This window comes from Pistacia vera, unplaced genomic scaffold (genome assembly GCF_008641045.1).
Source record: "Pistacia vera cultivar Batoury unplaced genomic scaffold, PisVer_v2 Contig824, whole genome shotgun sequence".
Classification (NCBI taxonomy): domain Eukaryota; kingdom Viridiplantae; phylum Streptophyta; class Magnoliopsida; order Sapindales; family Anacardiaceae; genus Pistacia; species Pistacia vera.
Window position 1 is genome coordinate 904,754 of NW_022196695.1, and position 9,373 is coordinate 914,126.

At 35.6% G+C, this 9,373-nt stretch overlaps 1 pseudogene; it reads left to right on the plus strand.

Annotated features, from left to right (window-relative positions):
• The first annotated feature begins 318 nt into the window (after positions 1-318).
• LOC116117899 lies at positions 319-7,406 on the plus strand (annotated as a pseudogene).
• Positions 7,407-9,373: the final 1,967 nt, after the last annotated feature.

Consider the following 9,373-nt stretch of genomic DNA (forward strand, 5'->3'; position numbering starts at 1 on the left):
TCATTGAACTTATAGAATATTCAATAAACTCTAAGAATTAATCGAGGTGGGTGCAAACTGCTTCGGACCACCCGATCACTAAATTTCGTAATCTATTTCATTCTTTAAAAGGAAGAATCGGGTTGGGTTAAGTCAGTTGAGCCCATCTCGATCAGTAGGCCCAGTAGAAGAAGGTCCAAGCCCATATAATGCCACGTGGATTTCTGTCAGGGTTCGACTTCACGCACTCAAACCAAATCCTCACCGGATATTTTTCCATTTCTTGTCCAGAAACACTCAACTCTCTTCGTTTTTATTTTTTGCCTCTCTATGTATCCTTGCTCTTCCCTTACTTTATGAACTCTAATTTCAGTTTTTCCTTCATTTAACGGATGATTATGGCCGTTAGAGTGGTTAACACTTGTTCCATCGTTCGGTCCACTACTTCTCCTCCTGTCGCTGCGTTTCAATGCCGATTTTACCATTTCCGGACCTTGCAGCTTCGCTGTCACTCCAAATCAGGGTTCCGGTTCCCGATATTTTCGTCCGAGCAACAGTTTCTTAGCCATGCCGGTTTTCGCAGCTGTTCCGTTCATAGTCTTGTTGACAGTGTCATGAAAGAGCTCAAAACCATGCGTAAACGCAAAAGAGTTTCCGCCAAGTAAGCTTTATCTTTTGTTGAAATATATAAATTTTTTGAATTGTGAACTATTACTTTGTATTATTATTCTCAAGGTATGGAATTTGAGTTTGGAAGTGAATTGCTTGTAGCTTTAGTGGGAGAATTGTATAAGATAATATGACTTCAATTGAGCAACTTTTGTGGCTCCATTTTAGTTCAAAATGTAGAAAATAGTCCTTGGAAGTAATGGATTCTTCAATCAAATATGAAATTAGTGAATTCAGAAGTGACAGTTTCTTTGCCACGTTGCTTATATGAAAAGGATATCATCCAGAGGTGTTAGTGGATGATTTTCAATAACGCAAAAAAAATTTTTATTCGGAAAAATAAATGTATTCAAGGCTTAGGAGATATATAGTGGGGTAAGGAGAGAAACATTCAGAAATTGAGAGATGTGAGTTCAGAAGATGTGTAAATTGAAAGGCACTGAATTTAAAGTAGTAGTTAAATAAAATAAAAATTAAAAAAAAGTCCAAAATCTTATCCAGAGACTACAACTTATCTGTGTAGAAATAGAGGGGTGATACAACACATATAAAAAATAGCTTTGCACGACAAAGTTGAAAGCTGAGTTTTAACAAGATTTAAATTGTTTTCTTGTTAATGAAGACTAAAAGTCGTTTGAAAATGATAAATTGATATGTATGAACATGGTTTGGTACATTGAGGACCATCTTTCTTTGTTTGTTTAGTTTGTAAATTTTTATTAATAACGTGAATGACTATTACTTAAAAGTTGTTATAAATATCACAACAATAATGATTAAGAGAGTATATAGAAATGCTGATGAGATTTGAAGTAATGAAATTTACTAGGAAATATTTTCAATATGTTGGATGGCTTTGATTGGTTGAGATTTGACAATGATTAAATTATTAAATTCATAAGCTATTTTTTTCCCAAAAATGGTGGCTCCGCTTTCCTCTGCCACTGCTAACTGGCTTCTTCTTTCTAATAAAGGAACAATATAAACTAGATAGAAGCATATATAATTACCAGGATCATTCTGTGTCTTTTCTGTCTTGACAATGATTTAGTTGAGAGACAAATTTTCTTTTTCTTGGTCTCAAAGAAATATCTTCCTGCCAGTCGTCAAGATAAAGTAATTCACAACAACTAATCTTTCTAAGGGCTAAAGCACTAGTCTCGAATCAGAACAGCATATAAAAAAACTTCTGCTGACTTTTGCTTCCCTTCATACTGTCTTGGTATTCATAGTTAAGTGTGCTTATGTGTGTATTTATTCATTTATTGTGTTTTAGGTTGCGAATTTAATGTGATAGTATTCCAGGGTGGGGTTGTCAGGTGGAGAGCTTCTTGTAAGAAGCTTGAAAACCAGGTACTGCAGAAAGGGTTACTGTGGAGTTCAAGAAGATTCTGACCGAATATTGCTGGCAGTTGCACAGAGACCTGATGGGAAAAAGAACTGGATGGTGTCTGATCAGGTTCTAGTAGAAACACCTAATGCGGCATGTTCAATAGGTTGCTAGGTGTTGAAAACTATTGTTTATTTCTTTAATATGAACAGCTGTGGAGTTTTCAGTTGAGTGTTATTGTTTCTTGGCCTTTTATGCAGAATGGTGTCTCGTGCTCATTAACCACAACAAATTACATTTATCGTCCCAGGTGTTGAAAACTTTGATCATTCCGAGATTTCACAATTTCTGCAGAAAGCTCAGGATAACTTGGTTTGTTTTTCTTGCATACTGAAGATGGCAACTGTTGTGTGTTTTCCAATCTGGTTGGTAAGTTTGTAGTTGTTCTGGTGCAGGATCCAGCACTTCTTGAGTTTGCTTGGGTTGAGCTTCTTGAAAAGAATAAGTCAGTCACTGCTGAAGAACTAGCGGAGGTACGTCTTTTATTGCTAGAAATCTGTCTTTTTGCTCCCTTAATGATATACCTTACTCAGCAGATGACTTTTGGAAGTGCGGAGCCTCTTGAAACTATTGTGCCATCTTCTGCTTTCAAAAGATGAATCTATTTCAGTGTGCTTGCAAACTAAAGGTTCTCGCTCAATTTATGCACCTCGATCTACTGCACAGGTACAATCATATGGTAGATGTTCCTCATGTGTTGCAATGACAAATAGTTTTCTCCTGTACCTGTGTTGTTTGCTAGATACAATATGTTGAAACCAGATTTGCCTTCAAGTTAATGATGTTTTATGACTTATTGATGATAGTCTGGCATATACCAGAAGTTAGAAGCTCAACCTCTTGGCTGAGCAGTGATTAATATCTTAATGCTCTGATTGCCTCTATCCATTCAATGATTGCATCCCATTCCTTTGAAAAACTAGGTAGAAGAACTTTTACGAGGAAGCTTGCAAAGGAGGCTGCAGAGAAAGAACTCGGAGTTTGTGCAACAGCTTATGGCTGCTAAGGCAATGCCTGCCATGCTAAACCTCTCAAATCTTCATGGATGGTTGAAGAGAAAGTCCGATACAAAATTGAGTCTCTTGAAGCATATGCTATCGATGCATGCAAAGATGATGATCAAAAGAAACTGCCGGGATTGTAACTTGTCTAACTTGACTGTATTTTGTTTTGATGTGCGATAATTGTGCTTGCTGGATGTTAAGATAAACTTGTCTATCTGCAATCTCAAAAGTTTCTGTTTCAGAAAAAAAAAAAAAAAAAAAAAATTTGTTCATGTGATCTGTGCATATCAACAGCATTTTTTATTTCTTTATATTCAAATTAGCATATTTTTCTTGTCAGATCCTTAAGGCAATGGGACTAGCAAAAACAGCATCCTCAGCAGAAACCTCCTCATGATATTGGGTATTTTCCTGTACATGTCAATCTGGAAGTTTTGAAGTCAACATTCACACTGATCATCTGAAGAGATATATCAGCTGCTGAAAGGTTCTGGTAGTTCACCTGATGAAGACGAGGTAAACAATAAAGCTCTTGATTTTGAAATACCTATCAATTGATACTCTTAGATCCTAAGAATAATTATCTACTGAAAGACATCTAAGATGTCGTGGAGTGCTGTGTGTCTTTCTGCAAATTCTGACCTTTCACTCCCCAGAAAGGAAAAACATAACTTATTTAAAAAAATTATCTTGCCAGAAGAAGAAAAAGGAAAACATCGGAAATTTTTTATCGGGAAAGATCCTGCAGTTAAATTGAGTGTGGGGTCGTAGAAGACATGTGAAATGGCTTTTAAAATGTTTCCTATAAGTTGGATACCATTGAGACAGTAAATCACCCCTCAATGCGGCAAGTGACATTTGATATGAAATTATTGCTTTTTTTTTTTATGACATCCACTGAAGTCTTGTTGCTTATGCTTTTTGTTGTTCTTCATGTTCAGCTAATAGGAAAGATCTTACTCATCTAAAAGTTTATGCCATTGATGTGATGAAGCCGATGAGGTATTTGTTATTCAAGTTTTTCTGCTTAAAGTTCCTTGGGACCTTGAATATCTGTTCCTTCAAATGTTAGTCTCAATCTTTATTGCTTGTGGTGTAAAATATGTAGCTCGATGAGCTCTGAGTGCAACAAGGTTGCAGGATGGCCGGATTAAAGTGTATATACATGTTGCTGATCAACTAGATATGTTCAGCCTGGGAGTATGTTGGACAAGTATCTTCAAATTCTCTAGAGCATTTTCTTATAAAAATTCCATATTGCAATCCTAGTACAACTTTTTCTGTATATTAATTATTTTATACATTTTATGATTGTAGGGATGCAATGAGAGATGAAACTTTCTGTGTCTTGCCCACTGCCACTTATCCCATGTTTCCAGATAAACTTGCCATGCAGGGAATGAGTTTGAAACAAGGAGAGGTTTGCAATGCTGTGACAGTATCTGTTGTTCTGCATTCTGATGGCGGGTAAATTTCAAATTTTATTGATCTCTATTTTTTTTTTTTTTTTTTAATTTTGTACTTGCTCTGTTTGTTTGTAAATTCAACATGGATATGATGGACTGGGTGTGACAATCTGAAGGCAATTTTTTCCCACCCGGAAAGTTTTTTTTACTATTTATTGTTAGTAAGAAATGAAGACTTTTTTGGGAAGTTTGGACGTCCTATGACCTACAAGCCCTTGCTATATTAATGGGCTTTGAAGTGATTGATTATGTTTCTGATATTTCTTAGGTAGTTCTATATTATTGCATGAGTGATCGTCAAATCAAAGTACGACCTCATTCTACTTTCATCTGAAAAAAAAATTTTTGTTTAGAATACTGGATGAACCCTTTCTAGATGTTCTTTATTTATTTGCTATTGTGATTGGTAACTATGGTGTGTGATAATTCATAATATTTGGCTATCTCAAACTTTGGTGAAGTGTATTCCCTTAAGATGTGATACGGTGCAGATCATTCCTGTTATGATTATGGATACTCTCTTTGATTATAGACTATTTTATGCATGTATATAATAGCTGCAAGTCTTGTAAGGATGATATTTGTATTAATGAAGACAATTTTGCACCCGATATGGGTAACACAGCATTGCAGAGTACTCCGTGGAAAACTCAATCATTAAACCAACCTACATGCTGACCTATGAAAGTGCAACTGAACTGCTCCATCTAAATCTAGAGGAGGAGAGGGAACTCAGGCTCCTATCAGAGGCAGCAGCTCTCCGGTTACAATGGCGTCGCAGACAGGTTGGGCTTGATTTATATTTCACAGTAGACTCCGAAGTAGGCAAATTTTACTTTGAGTTCCAACAACTTGGTTTTATTTTTCTGTGATTATTTCTCTTTGAATGAATGGCACTTTGTGATGACACATTTTTTCAAAAACAATGATGAAAACAGAGAGAAGCATGCATACTGTTAGTCACAGTTTACATACTCTATAATTTAAGGAACATATATGCATTGTGTTTTCCCAAAAAATTCCCTTGCATTGATTATCTGTTGATTTTGCAGGGTGCAGTTGATACTGTCACATTAGAAACTCGTATAAAGGTTTCCAATCCTGAAGATCCAGAACCATTAATTAATCTATATGTCGAAGACCAGGCTCATCCTGCAATGCGACTTGTTTCTGAGATGATGATTCTCTGTGGGGAAACTATAGCCACTTATGGTTCATGCAATAACATTCCTTTACCCTACAGAGGACAGCCTCAATCAAATATCGATGTGTCGGCATTTGCACATCTTCCAGAAGGGCCTGTCCGGAGCTCTGCCATTGTTAAAATAATGCGAGCTGCTGAAATTGATTTCAGGAAACCAATACGACACGGAGTTCTGGGGCTTCCTGGTTATGTTCAGTTCACATCTCCTATTCGTAGGTATTTGGACCTACTTGCTCATTATCAGGTTAGTTTCTTCTGATCTTCTGAACGGTCATTGGTGATAATGGATTGCAGGCCTTATAGATTCTTGACTGTTCTACAAGAACTTCAACTGTGTTGTACTCAACCTGTTTACTTGATTAGCTTGTTTCCTGGATTATGGACCCTACACAAAGTGCTGAATGTACTTCACATTACAGCATCTTTCTTCTTTCAAGCATACCAAAATCATACATTGTTTATGCATGTTGGCTAGTTATGCATTTGCCTTGTTTATTAGTGTTTTTTATCAAAAAAGAAGACAAAACTAGTGGTACTTCAATAATTGTGACCGTCATGGTTGATTTTCAAATGCTTACCCACCCCCACGACCAAAAAAGAAGAGAACAGCGTGTCCTAGTTTGGTGAATTAATATATAAAGCTAAGACGAGAGCAGAAAATGGACCTGATCCATTCTGTGAAACTTAAGACGTGTATTATGTTTGTGTAGGTCAAAGCATTTCTTAGAGGCGAATCTCCTCCTCTCTCTTGTGGCCAACTTGAAGGGATGGCATCTATAGTGAATATGCATACTAGAGTGGCAAGGAGGCTCAGCAGCAGTAGTCTTCGGTATTGGATAATAGAATTTCTGAGAAGGCAACCAAAAGATAAACGGTACAGTGCTTTGGTCCTTAGATTTATCAAAGATCGGACTGCAGCCTTACTATTGGTTGAGGTAAGCATTTAATGGTTACTAAGTTACTGATTTGACACCTTGTGATGTATTAGCCAGTTAAACTTTAAGTTGATACATCTGTTTAGGTGGGATTTCAAGCATCTGCATCGGTGTCTGTGGGAACACAAATTGGGGATGAGATAGAAGTTCAGGTGGAAGAAGCCCATCCACGAGATGATGTTGTTTATCTGAAGGAGGCTATTAGGTAGTGGAAAGAGATTCTTGTGGAATAGTTTGTTATGGAGAAGGTTGAAAATACTGCTTTTGATGGGTAAGCAGTGTTCCTTTGTCTACACTCATTTGACAAATCTAGTCTTAATATTGATTTTGTTAGAATAACTAGAATTTATCTATCTTGCAGTTTATTCATTGTCTTGTGACAACACAATTTTGTTGAGCCATGAAGTTTTCCGGAGTCCCATTCATTGAAACTAGTCAAATGACATCTGTGGGAAGATGTATCAATGAGCATCAATTATTCGTTAGAAGACTTACTTCCCAGGCTGTATCTATCTCAAGCTTACACTGTTTCAGATTGCTCAATGTCCAACCATGCAATGGAAAGCTTGCCGCGTCGTTTGTTTGCAAGTGTTATGGAGATTATGTCAATATTTGGTTGATATGGGTTGGTACTGCATCATCTGAAACAGAAAGATATTAATCGGCAGTCTTGTTTTTGGTATAGAGAAGTAACAAAATGAATTGTAATTTTAAATTATGAAAAAAATTATAATGCAGCAGTTTTACCTTTTCTTATAAGATTGTTTTGGTAATAGGTTCTAATTTTCACTTCATGAATTGAAAGTGCAGAATATGAACCCTTATCTTAATATTTTTCACAATATGATTTGGAAACTGAGATAAAGGTTTTGGCCTTGAAGGCTATTGGGCTGGTGGAGCAAATTTTTTCTTCGTGAAAAAGAAGATGGATGATTCTGTGGTTTGACGGAAGCATCATTCGCATGGTAAAATCTGATGGCTTTAAACTAAAAGACAGTTTGAATTGTCGATTTGCAATGTCTATAAATTTTACAGGATGATGATGATGGTAGTTGCCGACAAAAGCATATTGAGACATGCATTAATACACATCACGTAAAGGTACTGACCATATCTTAGATACGCAAACTCAGAATCTCTGATTTTGTTTATCTACGGAGAGACAAGCATATTTATCTTTTCTTTGCTGCCTAACTTGATGTTATATTTCTTTTTTAACTCTTTTCAATACTAGGAAGAAAGAAATGGGAAATAGCACTGGTGATTTGTGATATTATAAAGGTATTATGTCAACCAGTACCATCAATCAATACATTATTGTCATCATGTTTATGGTAAAAATTGATGAAAGATCAAATATTAATAGATGCATTAGTTGGTTGTATAAATGGAAACAATTATAAAGATGTACATGGAGCCACCACCGGGATGTCTGATGGTAAAAAAAGGTTTTATGAGCTTCTCAATTTGTGTCCTCTCGAGCACTAATAAAGGTTATCACTAGAATCTTTACCCCGTTGACAGTTTTAAGGTATCGACAGATTAATTGAGGTGCATGCAAGCTGGTCCGGATAGTTTCAGTGATTATAAAAAATAAAAAATAGGACAAATATGGAGCCCAAATGGAAGACTTGGATGGACAGTCTTCAAGTTAAAACAATTAAGACTAGAACAACTTCAATGGAATAAGGTAAAACTACATGGAGCATACATGAACGTCAATGGAATAAGGTAAAACTACATGGAGCATACATGAACGTCAATGGACAATAATTGATATGTTCATGTAGTGAATAAATAGTTACATGTATCATAATGTATCCCATCTATATGTTGAAAAAAAATCAATGGATCGAAAATCCAATTTTGTTAAAAAAAAAAAAAAAAAAAAAAAAAAAAAAAAAAAAAAAAAAACCATTTTGGAGAAGCTTCTAGGTCTTGTCTTAATCAGTCAGCTTGATGTAATATATATTTACATACATACATATATATATATATATATATAGTGTAGTTGATATTATTAATGAGTTATGGGGACCATGGAGAGATCCAAAGAGGACTTATCATAGATTTCCTGTTTTAAATATAATTCACATCCAACTTCTCCAACGTCTTCACCAAACGCCTAACATATTTTGAAAATTCCTGCAGATCACTTATTGAAATTCTAAGATTTCTGATGCCTGTGGCTCTCTTCGACAGCCTTACTCGATTCTCAGGCCACAAGAATTTTCATAAAAACAAAACAAAATTAGAATTTATAAATTGCCTGAGACTGACATATATTATATCAACTACAACATTTAGTATGGAAAATGACAAGAAAAATTAATGAAAATATATTCCAATATCTACATGAAAGATTCAGAAAAGATTAATTTATTCTTGCAAGAGAGCAACATGAGAAGCTAACAAAATTTTGTATTTTACTATCTCTGAGTGGTCGAGTGGTTCGATAGGGATTTTTAGGTGTATTACTTAAGAGGTCTTGAGTTCAAATCTCTCCTCATTTGTTAATAGAGATAATTAGAGCTCTTACTAGGTCGGTAGTTTCAAGATTCTGAGATATTAGTTGAGGTGCGCGTAAGCTAGTCCAGACCACCCCGATCATAAAAAAGAAAAAATATGAGAAGCTAACAAAATTTTGTATTGTATCTGTGGTACCCATGTAATCCTTTTAGGTCACCCCATTTCAAATTTGGACCAGTTTCATTCAATATGTTAAA